Below are 15388 nucleotides of genomic sequence, written 5' to 3' on the forward strand. Positions count from 1 at the left end.
ACATTCGTAAGTTTAGTGTCAATCAGAGATGGAACTCACAACTCCACATCACCGCTACCTTATCCATCAGTATTACTCCTGAACGCGTAATCTTCCCTTCGCGAGCTCTGTGTTCAACCTGCCTCTGTTTTCTATCCCATGTTGTTTAAGATTCGCTACCCGGAACAAAAAGTTCCAAGCAGCACGGGCTATGGTGAGCCCGTAGTGGACTTTCTCTACCCCCAGGAGAATTTACCTTTGACTGGCAGATAATTTACATTGCTTTGACCGTATCTGCTTGGAGGCGTTGAAGCTCGCTCGCTGGAGGCCAGTGTTGGGGTGGTGGAGGAAGGTGGTGATGTGGAGTGAGGGAGAGAGGGAGGTATTAATGGGGGTGGAGGGTGGTGTGTGTGTGTGTGTGTGTGTGTGTGTGTGTGTGTGTGTGTGTGTGTGTGTGTGTGTGTGTGTGTGTGTGTGTGTGTGTGTGTGTACTCACCTATATGTACTCACCTATATGTGCTTGCAGGATCGAGCATTGACTCTTGGATCCCGCCTTTCTAGCTATCGGTTGTTTACAGCAATGACTCCTGTCCCATTTCCCTATCATACCTAGTTTTAAAAGTATGAATAGTATTTGCTTCCACAACCTGTTCCCCAAGTGCATTCCATTTTTCTACTACTCTCACGCTAAAAGAAAACTTCCTAACATCTCTGTGACTCATCTGAGTTTCCAGTTTCCACCCATGTCCCCTCGTTCTGTTATTATTACGTGTGAACATTTCATCTATTTCCACTTTGTCAATTCCCCTGAGTATTTTATATGTCCCTATCATATCTCCTCTCTCCCTTCTTTTCTCTAGTGTCGTAAGGTTCAGTTCCTTCAGCCGCTCTTCATATCCCATCCCTCGTAGCTCTGGGTCAAGCCTCGTCGCAAACCTCTGAACCTTCTCCAGTTTCTTTATGTGTTTCTTCAGGTGGGGGCTCCATGATGGCGCGGCATACTCTAAGACGGGTCTCACGTAGGCAGTGTAAAGCGTCCTAAAAGCTTCCTCATTTAGGTTTCTGAATGAAGTTCTAATTTTCGCCAGTGTAGAGTACGCTGCTGTCGTTATCCTATTTATATGTGCCTCAGGAGTTAGATTAGGTGTCACATCCACTCCCAGGTCTCTTTCTCGAATCGTTACAGGTAGGCTGTTCCCCTTCATTGTGTACTGTCCCTTTGGTCTCCTGTCACCTGATCCCATTTCCATAACTTTACATTTACTGGTGTTAAACTCCAGTAGCCATTTCCCTGACCATCTCTGCAGCCTGTTTAAGTCCTCTTGGAGGATCCTACAATCCTGTGTGTGTGTGTGTGTGTGTGTGTGTGTGTGTGTGTGTGTGTGTGTGTGTGTGTGTGTGTGTGTGTGTGTGTGTGTGTGTGTGTGTGAAAAAGATGATTGATTGACAGTTGAGAGGCGGGCCGAAAGAGCCACAGCTCAACCCCCGCAAGCACAACTAGGTGAATACAACTAAGTGAATACAAGTCCCGACAAACAACACTACCACACAACAAAGCACAAGTCTCTATACGTATACTGCCCAAACAATAACAACTAAGAAAGCTGAAAAAAACTGCAAATTAAGCTTACAGCTGTCCGCTTGAACAGTAAATTGAGGTACTTCCGATAACTCACTGGTCCTAACGCGGGAAATTTTAATTAAAAAAGCGCAGAGATTTATCCGCGTGTGAGCCTAATTACCCCACAGTTAGCCGTTTGCTGTTTGTCCCTTTGGCAGCCCGCGACCCCTGACTGGTCATGATGCATGATCATTGCTGCTGCTGCTGCTGCTGACACTGCTGCTGTTGACATTGCTGCTGCTGTTGCCTCTACTCTCAGCGAGATGTCACCTCTATCCATCAGATGCCTCCACCCCCTCTCTCTGTCCGCCAGATAGCTTCCCCTGTCAATTAAACAGCCTCCACTCTCCAGTTAAAGAACGAGTTTTGAGGTGTGGGGGGGACGGGGGAAGGAGCACCGTTGACAAACCGCCGGCTTTCTGCCCTCGTCGAGGCCGCTATAGATGGTGGCCCTCGGGTATATTCGGGTAAAACAGAAACAAATATCGGGCGTATATGAAATATATAAACATTTACTGTTTTGAGACAGACACCAATTATGGAGAAGAGGCGATGAGTACGGTAGGCTAGTAGGGTCTGTGTGTTAACCTATTTGTATTCACCTATTTGTGCTTGCGGAGGTTGAGCTCTGGCTCTTTGGTCCCGCCTCTCAACCGTCAATCAACTAATCAACCAACTAATCAATCAACACCCAACTAATGTGTGTGTGCCCCGGAAGGCTAGTATGGTCTGTGTGTGTGTGCCCCGGAAGGCTAGTATGGTCTGTGTGTGTGCCCCGGAAGGCTAGTAGGGTCTGTGTGTGTGTGCCCCGGAAGGCTAGTAGGGTCTGTGTGTGTGTGCCCCCGGAAGGCTAGTAGAGTCTGTGTGTGTGTGCCCCGGAAGGCTAGTAGGGTCTGTGTGTGTGTGTGTGTGTGTGTGTGTGCCCCGGAAGGCTAGTAGGGTCTGTGTGTGTGTGTGTGTGTGTGTGTGCCCCGGAAGGCTAGTAGGGTCCGTGTGTGTGTGCCCCGGAAGGCTAGTAGGGTCTGTGTGTGTGTGCCCCGGAAGGCTAGTAGGGTCTGTGTGTGTGTGCCCCGGAAGGCTAGTAGGGTCCGTGTGTGTGTGCCCCGGAAGGCTAGTAGGGTCTGTGTGTGTGTGCCCTGGAAGGCTAGTAGGGTCTGTGTGTGTGTGTGTGTGCCCCGGAAGGCTAGTAGGGTCTGTGTGTGTGTGTGACCCCGGAAGGCTAGTATGGTCTGTGTGTGTGTGTGCCCCGGAAGGCTCGTAGGGTCTGTGTGTGTGTGTGCCCCGGAAGGCTAGTAGGGTCTGTGTGTGTGTGCCCCGGAAGGCTAGTAGGGTCTGTGTGTGTGTGCCCCGGAAGGCTAGTATGGTCTGTGTGTGTGTGCCCCGGAAGGCTAGTATGGTCTGTGTGTGTGTGTGCCCCGGAAGGCTCGTAGGGTCTGTGTGTGTGTGTGCCCCGGAAGGCTAGTAGGGTCTGTGTGTGTGTGCCCCGGAAGGCTAGTAGGGTCTGTGTGTGTGTGCCCCGGAAGGCTAGTATGGTCTGTGTGTGTGTGCCCCGGAAGGCTAGTATGGTCTGTGTGTGTGTGTGCCCCGGAAGGCTCGTAGGGTCTGTGTGTGTGTGTGCCCCGGAAGGCTAGTAGGGTCTGTGTGTGTGTGCCCCGGAAGGCTAGTAGGGTCTGTGTGTGTGTGCCCCGGAAGGCTAGTAGGGTCTGTGTGTGTGGGCCCCGGAAGGCAAGTAGGGTCTGTGTGTGTGGGCCCCGGAAGGCTAGTAGGGTCTGTGTGTGTGTGCCCCGGAAGGCTAGTAGGGTCTGTGTGTGTGGGCCCCGGAAGGCTAGTAGGGTCTGTGTGTGTGTGCCCCGGAAGGCTAGTAGGGTCTGTGTGTGTGTGTGCCCCGGAAGGCTAGTAGGGTCTGTGTGTGTGTGCCCCGGAAGGCTAGTAGGGTCTGTGTGTGTGTGTGCCCCGGAAGGCTCGTATGGTCTGTGTGTGTGTGCCCCGGAAGGCTAGTAGGGTCTGTGTGTGTGTGCCCCGGAAGGCTAGTAGGGTCTGTGTGTGTGTGTGTGCCCCGGAAGGCTAGTAGGGTCTGTGTGTGTGTGTGTGTGCCCCGGAAGGCTAGTAGGGTCTGTGTGTGTGTGTGTGTGTGTGTGAGCCCCGGAAGGCTAGTATGGTCGATGAGTATTGAGAGGAAGGAGCGAAGACTCGGTGAATGAGATGGGTGCGACGCTTGGGGAAGGGACGTAGTTAATAGGGAGGAGGCACCCACATCCTGACACTGTCACCTCTAACCACTGGCCCTTCTACTACTCTTCCTCCTCACCTCTCTTCTCCTTCTCGACTATTACCTCTTCAACCTCTCTGGTCTTTCCCCTTCCCCCACTAACAATAGGAGTACCACAAGGCTTCACGCTGGGACCTCTCCAGTTTCTTATATATTTTTTGGTTTTGTTGTTAATTTGTAGCTTTCTTCGCATTTTCTACACTTTCTGTCTGTTTCTTTAGTACTACAATTTCAGTATTGTTCTTCTTCTCTACTCCTTATCTCTCCCTCCTTTCCTGTTCTTCTGCATCCTTCCACGTCTCTCTCTCCTCCTCTCCTTCAGTCGCCTTGATTATCCTCTCTGCTTTTATCAGTCTGTCTATCCCCCTCTCCCTATCATCATCTTATACGATGATAATACTTCTTACTTATATATCTCCCTATCATCGTCTTATACCTCCTCCTCCCTTCTGTCCTCAAGTCCTGCTCTTCCCTCATCCATTACCTCACTGTTTGGGCTGGTGGAGTGCTTTCCTGATTGGGCAAGCAATCCAATAGTCCTGGGGGTTCGAATCTCCATGAAGTAGCGGTGTTAGCATGCGTCTGCCCACCGGCTGGTCGTAAATGCCTCACGACTTGTCCTCAAATACTGCCGCGAAGGGGGAGGAGAAAGGGGGGAAAGGAGGGGGGAAAGGGGGGGAAAGGAGGGGGAAAGGGAGGGAAAGGAGGGGGGAAGGGGGGAGATATTTCCTGGTAGCAGTGAGGGGCTGAGGTGAAGGAAGGGAAGGGAATTGTCGGGAAAGCGCCAAGCCATGACTATATAGCACTGGGAAGGGATCAGGATAAGGATTTGGGATGGGACGGAGAGGGAAGGAATGGTATCCATTCTGAGGAGTCATAGAGTGACTGACTCTCACGGGAGACATCTCCCGTCACGCAGGGTACAGTCGCACCTCCACAGATCTCCAGTATCAGCTCTTGATACTGGTAATGGCTCAAAAGGGCCACCACTTACGGGCTATTCATGCCCGTGTCACCTTTTGGGTGGCTTAATCTTCATCAATCAATCAATCAATCGACTGACTCCGTTCTGAATGGAGTTATTTGAGGAGTAGAGACATTGGCAAGGTCTGCCTCGCTAGCTTCTGGACTTAGGGCTGGCAACAGTGTTCGTGCCCAGGTGGAGGGTTTCTGTTATAAGAAAAAAGTAACAGAGCAACAGATATCAACAGAGAGTCTCTGGAGCAACAGAATACTCGTAGCCAGATAATACATAGGTGTATCAACGTGTAAATATACACCGAGGTGTATTTCTCAGTGTATATATATATGCTGTTAAAGTTTCCTTTAAATCTTAACTTTTATTACATATTTATGCATAATTAATGGACAGAATGGAAGCGACTCGTGGCCTTGTTTTATATATATATATATATATATATATATATATATATATATATATATATATATATATATATATATATATATATATATATATATATATATATATATATATATATCCATTACATGTCAGGATAGAAATGAGGATAGAAGTCATTACAAGTGAGGATAGAAGCGACAGGCGTTGTGAGGCATATAATTGTACACAAACGCACACACAGAAGTTAGAAAGAACTTTTTCAGTGTAATAGTAGTTAACAGATGGAATGCATTAGGCAGTGATGTGGTGGAGGCTGACTCCATACACAGTTTCAAATGTAGATATGATAGAGCCCAGTAGGCTCAGAAACCTGTACACCAGTTGATTGACAGGTGAGAGGCGGGCCCAAAGAGCCAAAGTTCAACCCCCGCTAGCACAATGAGGTGAGTACAATTAGGTAAGTACACACAGTCTAGTAGTAGGAAAATGGAGTGAACAAAATGAACAAATGTTCTGGAAGCAAACTCCCTACATAACCCCCGACTCACACCCAAGTGACCCAGGTTCAGTCCTCAGAGAGGACATTGTAACGGGGGGTGGGGGAAATAGCTCTATCTTGTCCATTATTCCACCCCCCAGTTAACTAACGAGGCCGGGGGAAACAGCTCTCTCTAGTCCGTTATCCCGTCCCCAGTTAGCTAACTATTCTAGAGCACTTCCAGAGACCCTAAGGCAACCTCTCTCGTTCAACACCTTGTAACCTAGGTATTTGACTACCTAGGTGCTAAGACTACAAGGCGCCGTCACTGGACCAGTTACCCGAAACTCTAGAGAGAACTCTAGAATACAGAATCATTGCCACAAACGTATAAGAGAAAACGAAAGGAAAGAAATGAATAGTGAAGTAATTAGTGAGGGTTTGGGGTGAGAGGTAGGGAGGTGGGAGGAGCGAGGAGGGTCATTAGCTGAAAGTGAGAGTTTAGAGAGGGGTGGAGGGAGAGGAATAGATAGGTAGTAGTAGAAGAGTAGAAAGTAGACGTAGAAGAGTAGATAGTAGAAGACGAAATGCTGCCACCATCCATTTATGATCATTACATACAAGACAAGGAATGGAACTTGTCTGTATCACAATATTCACCAAAGATTTATCAAGAGATCATTATTAGTATGGTCCCATCTTTATCATGTACTCATTCTAAACCATGAAACCAGTAACCACAGAGGCTTTCTCACCTCAACTCAAAATCTCTAGGGAACAAAATAAAGTCCATTTAAATAATAAATTCCACAATTATATTTTTCATGATAAGTATCATAACTTAAGCAATCCAATTAAAATGTTAAAGATTAATATTCAGAGTGAGTCATCCTCCAAGAATCTGAGAACACTACAACTGACTGCCCCTGATCCTCACAACACTTGTAAAACACGACCAAGTCACCTAAATGTTCCCTCACCGAGGACTGAGTCTAAGTTGAATAGAGAGGGGGGGGAGGGAGTCTGCAATTTTCAGGCAGCGTCACCCCCCGTCTGGTGACGGCCTATCTCGACGGCTGGCCTCTGTTCTGCTCCGCTGGCTGGTCTCCTATTGCTTAATGCTCTCGAATCGGTAGTTCTCCGAGTATTTATTGGGGAACCTAGTAGCTAACTCCGCCCACAAGTAGATAGCCTCCGGCTTTCTACCAAGCCACTCCTTAAACGTCGGCAAGTTTGAAGGCTACCAGGCTCCAATTAAGAGATTAGTAGAAGTAAGGTGAAATTCACATGATCTGACCTCAGGTCACTTGGGGTCATTAACGCTTTGAGGTGTGAGTTTCAGGCCGACAAACTGGCGCCTCTCAGATCCTTGTCTGTGACTCATGTACTCTATGTATGTATTAAACTAAACCAAACACTTTTACAGTGTTACAACAAAAGCGATTGGGCACGTTTCCCAAGTACGGTATTATGGTCCTCGACAATGGGAAATATAATGAGGGTTCGAGCAGTCAATGAAGCACTCAGTGAGAGGGTTCAGGGAGTTAGTAACGAGAGGCTTCACGAAATTAGTGATACACTCAGTAACAGCCTCGTTACTCTGGTCTTGTATGGAAACAACGATATATTTTGAATAGATTCTAATGGGTCTGATCCTTAATGATGATCAAAGGACAGGATGGGGGCTTAAGACTGACCCCTGGTGGTATTCGACCCAACCCGGACCGTCCAAGTAGTTGGGCACCATTCCTTTCCCCCCGTCCCATCCCAAATCCTTATCCTGACCACTTCCAAGTGCTATATAGTCGTAATGGCTTGGCGCTTTCCTAAGATAATTCCCTCCCTCCAATCTTAAGAATGAAGGTAGCTGCAGAAAGCTTATTAGCCCATACGACGTTGCAACTTGGTGCAATCTTGTTGTCATCTATTAGTTACTTTAAGCACTAAATGTTGCTGGATATCCACATGCCACTTTTTCACAGAACCGACCCATCTTTTACTGGCCCAAGGGACGAAATCCTCTACGCGTAATATACGTTTTATGGCGGGAAATGGTTGTTGACAGTAGCGGGTATTTGGGCGGGAACATTTGGTGGATAAGATTAAGGCGCCTCGCAACAGTTTCAGGAGAGTGGTTGGTAATAGATCAGAAACAGTTTACTGGAGTGAAAGGTATGAGAGGAAGTGCAGAAGAGATCCAGTGACAAGCAGAGGTGTCATGAACTCCAGACGCCCACGACTCTTCAACTTTTTCCCACCAATTATAACAAATATTGTCGGGACGAAAGTGGACGTGTTGAAGAGAGAACCGAACAACTTGGTACAAGTGCCGCCGTATATGCCGGGATGTATTGGAAATGTGGTGGTGCTGGCCGCTGTAAGTAACAGCCTGACGGACCAAATAAGCCAGGATCCAGGCCAGGCTGGGAGAGAAAAGTTACCTGAAACTATAATCTAATAAAACAAAAACAAAAATCGGCTTCGCTAATAGTTGCAATAAATGTTATCAGGTTCGAATCCTCGTCACGGCCCTTGTGGATTTGTTCGTTATCCGATGTTTGGTGTTTTGAGTCCACATCCACTAGATCAGCAGACTCTACATTTAGACAGGTCGGGAGAGCCAAGGCCTCTCATCGTGCAGACGCGGTGTTCGATTCCCGACGGTCCACGGAGCAGGGAGCCGGTCGGCCGAGCGGACAGCACACTGGACTTGTGATCCTGTGGTCCTGGGTTCGATCCCAGGCGCCGGCGAGAAACAATGGGTAGAGTTTCTTTCACCCTATGCCCCTGTTACCTAGCAGTAAAATAGATACCTGGGTGTTAGCTGTCATGGGCTGCTTCCTGGGGGTAGAGGCCTGGTCGAGGACCGGGCCGCGGGGACACTAAAGCCCCGAAATCATCTCAAGATTACCTCAAGATAACCGTCCAAGGGCACTGTCTTCATACCTCATCTCTTTGTCCTCCCCCCTCCCCCTCCTCTTCCTTTCAAGTGCTACACAGTCATCCATGAGATCTTGCAGATCCTGCAAGATCACATGGCGTCTTAGTTTGTACCCTTTGCAGAAACTTGAGATGATTATCAGCAAAGTCTCACGGGAAAATTTACATAATAATCTGCATAAAAATTCATAACTTTACAAACTTGACATTTACGTCTTTTAATGCCCTTGGAAAGCACCGAGGTATTTAGCTGGTATTCACACATAAACTTGAGACGGACTGCGTAGTTAGATGTCTTCATGTCAGCACCAGACGAAAAACATCTCTGGTAAGGAGTGCCATGAATGGCACCTTGATAACCACAGTATTTTGATTTCGTCAAAATTGCTAGACTCTGTGAATGCACGATGTTTATATCTTGGCTGACGCCAGGGTGTCGCTGTTGTTAGTGGAGTCATTCAAGTTCAAGTACGTTCATTGAGACAATCAAATACTTTTCAAAGGGATAGAGTAGCTTTGGCTATATCTACCTCTCCTCTACTTCAAGTCCCTCAGGGGGGCGTACAAATCCTGTGAGTACAAATCCACAAATCATAGTACACGAACCCCATTTTACACTGCAGGTTAATAGAGTAAACACAGCATATAAGTGTTACATTCTTGGGGCAAAGTGCTTGTAGTTCCTAAGTATTCTGTCTATCACACCATTACCACACATCACACTACTTCGGGTGTCATTAAGGGCTTCTGTCTAAGGCTGTTGTTGTTGTCCCAGTCTGCTGTCTGTGACTGTCAAGGATAGCTGTCAGTGACGGTGGGGAAGGCGGCGGTTTCCGGTCCGGGGTAAAGGAAGTAGATTTTTTAACCAAAGTTTCTTGTGCGTTTTTATATTTCTTTAACTAAAACTTTAGGAGCCCAATCAGGGAAAGCAAAATAAACTGAATCTCAAGAACTGATTTAGACCACAGGATCTCTCTCTCTCTCTCTCTCTCTCTCTCTCTCTCTCTCTCTCTCTATCTCTCTATCTCTCTCTCTCTCTCTCTCTGTCTCTCTCTCTCTATCTATCTCTCTCTCTCTCAAATTATGGGGTCGTTGGGCAGGAGGTTCGTCTGGAGGTGGCTTGAGATGGAGCATATTGCCGAGATGATGGTGGAGATGGAACATCAGATGATCAACATCCGGGGCCGGATGCTGAGGGATGTCAGGCTCTCAACGTGTCTGTCTGATTGTTTACGATCAGTGACACATCGTGACCGGTTAGTAGTGACCCGTTCTTGTACGACCTCATAATTAAAGTGAAGTCTATTGGTTAACGCAGTATGTACTAATTCTTCCGTTGTCCGCCTGTTACCTAATTTATCATCCTTGTCTCCACACACACACACACACACACACACACACACACACACACACACAACGGGACCAAAGAGCCAGAGCTCAACCCCCGCAAGCACAATTAGGTGAGTACACACACACACACACACACACACACACACACACACACACACACACACACACACACACACACAGGCAGCCTTGGTGAGTCTATCACTGCCCAATGCTGAGTCCGACATCGTAAGACTTATACGACCCGTCGTAAGACACCTTCTCAGTCACGCATACCCGTAGGGAAGCTTACATTCTGCCATAAAATCGCCATAATATTCTGCCATAAATATACAATGGCAACATTGTCTTTTCTATCAGCTGATGAAAAGAAACAAAATAAAATTGTTTTGAGTACATAACTATGTTCTTGAGACAATAATTTAAACATTCCTGATAGTGAGTATAACCTAAGACAGAATTTGACCATTAAGCCATTATTCTGGTAAATGTCGAAAACCTGGAGCGAAGAAGGAGAAGGGAAGGAGGAGGGGAGGGAGTTGGGAGGGGAAAGGGGGGAGTTGGGAGGGGAAAGGGGGGGAGTTAGGAAGGGGGGGGGGAAGGAGGGGGGATGGAGAACGTCGAAGATGGAGAATCTTTCCCTCTTAAGATGTTAATGGAAGCATCTTGACTACAGAAGTCAGAGGAATGTTTTGAACCGTGTGGATTGGGTAGTGAGAAGTGAGGGGGGGGGGGGAGAGAGAAAGGAGGAAGACAGAAGAGCGATGGAGATAGTAGAGGAAGGGAGAGAGGGGAAGGGAGAGAGGGGAAGGGATGTTGGATGAGAATGTGGATTATGGACCTGCAGTGGAAGAAAGAGTAGTTGAGACAGATATACAGAGGAATAAGCCCTAAGAAAATATGAAACAAATATAAATAACTGGATAGAGACAAAGCTATATATATATATATATATATATATATATATATATATATATATATATATATATATATATATATATATATATATATATATATATATATATATATATATATTGACGTAAAAAGGAGTTATAAAGTAGAAATCGGTACTATTAAATTTGGACAAACCGGAAAAGTTTTGTTTATTAATGTTGCAAAGAGAACTTAACCTGACCTTTCTAGACCTGATACGGGACATCTTAGGCCTAATATAGTACATATATGTGCTATGGTAGGCCTACGATTATTTAAGTTACACATAACCGAATCACGTGTTTTACTGATTATTCCTGCGTGTGTGTGTGTGTGTGTGTGTGTGTGTGTGTGTGTGAGAGAGAGAGAGAGAGAGAGAGAGAGAGAGAGAGAGAGAGAGAGAGAGAGAGAGAGAGAGAGAGAGAGAGAGAGAGAGAGAGAGAGAGAGAGAGAGAGAGAGAAAACAGTTGATTGATAGTTGAGAGGCGGGCCGAAAGAGCCAAAGCTCAATCCACGCAAGCACAACTAGGTGAATACAACTAGGTGACCTAGGTGAATACACAAAGAGAAATAGGTCACTTCATAACTTTTATTGCAGAGTATACACTATTCCAGACACGAAAGCTGCAAAAAGTGCACATTCAATCTGTTGTCTGATCTGATCCTGGAGCTGTAGTGAAGGTCCTAACTCTCTCCACACACACACACACACACACACACACACACACACACACACACACACACACACACACACACACACACACACACACACACACACACACACACACACACACACAGATTACACATTTCTCAGCTGTCAAAAAGCATTTCTTAGTATCAGTCACAAGAGACTCCTACTCTAGCTAGAGAAGCAAGCTAATGTTTCGGTAAGTCTTACGGTGTTGCGTGCGGGCCGCTCCAAGCAACAGCCTGGTGGACCAAACTCTCACAAGTCGAGCCTGGCCTCGGGCCTGGCTTGGGGAGTAGAAGAACTCCCAGAACCCCATCAAGCAGAGAGTACCTCTCAGGCGGGAACCAGATGGTTACAATGAGAGGGAAGACAGTATAGAGAGAGATTATATGTGAAGCCCCACAGGGCTCGGTGCTTGGGCCCATCCTGATTACAATATGTCAACGACCTCGACCAGTACAGGAATATGCAGCACCAGCTTGGAACACCTTGTGAAACATAAAACTAAAATACACAAATGTGCAGAGGTTTGCTACTAGATTAGTGCCAGAGTTGAGAGGGATAAGTTATGAGGATAGACTGAAGGAACCGGAGAATTATTTTCTCAAGAAATGTGGCTTGAGAAGAGGTGAAAGACGTAAGAGTAGACATAACCCAAATGTTATGGCCGAAGCAGATATCAGCTGGATTTCTTTTATCAACATACGGGCCAACCAGGCCAGCATCGCAAAAGATGTTACTCTTAGCTGCTATCTTGTGGGTCGCTATAGATGCAGACGGTCCCCTGGAGGCGGGGGCTGACTGTTGGTTTATGGATGGACAGGTAATATGAACTGACTGTTGATCCTTGCCTGACTGCTGCCATTGACGCAACAATCCTTGGTTCAACAAACAATACCATGAAGCAAAGATCATGAATAAACACATGCGGAAAAAACAACGGAGAAAATAACACGAAGTGCAAACACACACACACACACACCGGACGGAGTGGTAGACGGTTGGAACAAGTTAAGTGAGAAGGTGGTGGAGGCCAAGACCGTCAGTAGTTTCAAAGCGTTATATGACAAAGAGTGCTGGGAAGACGGGACACCACGAGCGTAACTCTCATCCTGTAACTACACTTAGGTAATTACACACACACACGTACATGGACACCCAGACCAACTCATCGTGAGGAACAAATTACAGTATCACCAAATCAAAGGGATCCGGTTGTATTCCGGCCGACAAGGCAGTTAATAAGCTATGAGTTAATGAGACTAATATCTAATTAGTCTTAAGTCAGAGTCCCGGAGAATACCTCCCAGCCCCCCACCCCCCTTGTCGCTGTAATATAACCCAAGTGGTTCTGACGTCTCGGAGACACTTCAAGGTGTTACATCACCAAACATCTGTTATTGTTTAAGATTCAGCTACTCGGAACAAGTTCCAAGTAGCACGCGTTATGGTGAGCCCGTTGTGGACTTACCTGGCACAGGAGCGGTGCTGAATCTCCTGACCAAACATCACAGTCACCCCCAAATATCTACCATCTACGGGGCTACTCATGCCCATGCCACCTCTCCTGGTGGCTTAATCTTCAATCAATCAATCTTGCGACTCCACCAACACCTGGAGCCCACTAAAAATCATAGTACTTAATGCAGCTATTTGGTCGAACGTAAAAAAATGGACTGTTTCAGCCAACAGTTCACGTTTTGTAATGTTCATCTTGTAGAAGCAGTCACACACACACACACACACACACACACACACACACACACACACACACACACACACACACACACATTTCAATTAAAAGCTAATTGAGGCATACAGCAAGGTGCCAGCCTCGGCTGCAGCCTCCAGTGCCCAACCAATGTGCGAGGTGGATAATCCCTCTAGTTAACTATCCTGGGTGATTACCCTGGTGTTTACCCAACTATATACTTACCATTACGCTGGTTACCTACGTTGTTGATACGTAACGTCACGTGTAAGACGCGTAATGGAATGACTAACGAGTGAAGGGAAAGGAATTACGAGAAAACGGCGCTCAACATGGCTATATCGGACATGGAAGGGAAATGAGGACGGAAGAGGAGCTGGGATATATGGACGGAAGGGAGGGAATGATACTCAACCCCTTGGACCATCGGGGGATCGAACGAGGACCTGCAGGAAGCGTGTTATCATCGCTGTACCGACCAGCCAGCCCCAGTGCATGGAGGTCTAATGAAAGCGCTAGCATGAACAATATTGCATTCCATTTTGTTGACACTTTTTCTTTGCGTCTTGGTTTCATGAAGGAAATTTACTCGTGGTGAATAGTGTGTACTGAGAGTGCACTCCAGCTCCCCTGAGTGCCTCAAGAATGGCGGCCATATTGGCTTCGTTGTGATGTTGACAGCTCTTAAAAAAACAGCGTTGCCAATACACGGTACTGAAAACATCGCTAATAAACAGCGTTACCAATACTCGGTACTCAAACATCGCTAATAAACAGTGTTACCATTACTCGGTCCTCAAAACATCGCTAGCCAGCAGCGTTACATATCTATGGTAATAACGGTTGTGACAATGATTAGATAACGCCCGAGAAGCTGGTATTGTGTTATAAACGGTGAAGCTTCTTCAGAAATGTAATATACGATATCAAGGAAGATAGCAGCAAGATGTGCAAGAGTAATGGTAGCCATGTCTAGAGCCTGTGTAATTATGGACGGGGGGATGGGGGGGGAGAGAGGGAAGGGAGAGGGACGGGTGAGGGAGAGGGAGGGAAGTGCTGGGACGAGGACGGAAGGGGCAGGGAAGGAGGGAAGAAAGACTCCAGGTCCCAAGAGATGGGAGTGTGGAAGAGACCAGTAATGTGGAGCATCTCCTTTACGCAGACTGTCTCAGGGACCACTGTCTCAAGGAACCACTCTCTTAGGGGACCAAATCACTTTAAGGGAGACACAGTCTCCTGTATGGACTCGACCTATAGAGTGGAGGCGCCGTCAGACCAGCTTATCTGCCCCCCAGGCTGAAGGATGCTAGAGTACCGTGATGCTGCATCTCCCAGCCCTTGTCTTCCCCTTCTCTCCTCTCTCCCCTCTTTACTACCCTCCTTTATCTCCTCTCACACACCTCTCCACCAGCTCCCATTATCCTATTTACCCAGATTAAAATTGCATACTCTCTCATTTTATGTTTCTTCAAGAGAGAGAGAGAGAGAGAGAGAGAGAGAGAGAGAGAGAGAGAGAGAGAGAGAGAGAGAGAGAGAGAGAGAGAGAGAGAGAGAGAGAGAGAGAGAGAGCAGGGATAAACAAAGATACAGCAAAGTCCCTTTAAATCATGGACCAAGATATTGCATATTCAACAACTTGCAACTGACTTCCTGCTCCTTGAACTGCAGCTGTTTCGTATACAATAACCAAGTCTTGTTGTCCAGATACTCGACAAGTTTTAAGATTTCTACGACATTCAGGTTACGTCACGTGTTTATGCATGTATAGGTATATGTGTTGGAAACGTACATATGTGTAACTGTATGTTTGGTGGGGGGGATGAGGAGGGGGGGAAGGGATACTTGACTCCGGGGAGAGGATTTTGTGTGCATGTGGATCGAGCTATATGTGTATGTGTGTGTGTGCAGGTGGAGATATATGTATGTATGTGTATGTATGGGGTGTATTTGTCTACATACATGTGAGGGGATGTGTACATGTTTCAAGGCCTTTGTGTATATTTTAATATGGCCTGAATATGTTATAATTATTATTATTTATAATTTATCATTTGATTCC

General features: G+C 46.7%; 1 protein-coding gene across 1 annotated transcript in view; it reads left to right on the top strand.

Moving 5' to 3' along the window:
- LOC123746775 (growth hormone secretagogue receptor type 1-like) overlaps window positions 1-15388 on the top strand; it is a 177481-nt gene that overhangs the window by 36470 nt on the left and 125623 nt on the right. The window lies entirely within an intron of this gene.

The sequence above is a fragment of the Procambarus clarkii genome, chromosome 93 (genome assembly GCF_040958095.1).
Source record: "Procambarus clarkii isolate CNS0578487 chromosome 93, FALCON_Pclarkii_2.0, whole genome shotgun sequence".
NCBI classification, from domain to species: Eukaryota; Metazoa; Arthropoda; class Malacostraca; order Decapoda; family Cambaridae; genus Procambarus; species Procambarus clarkii.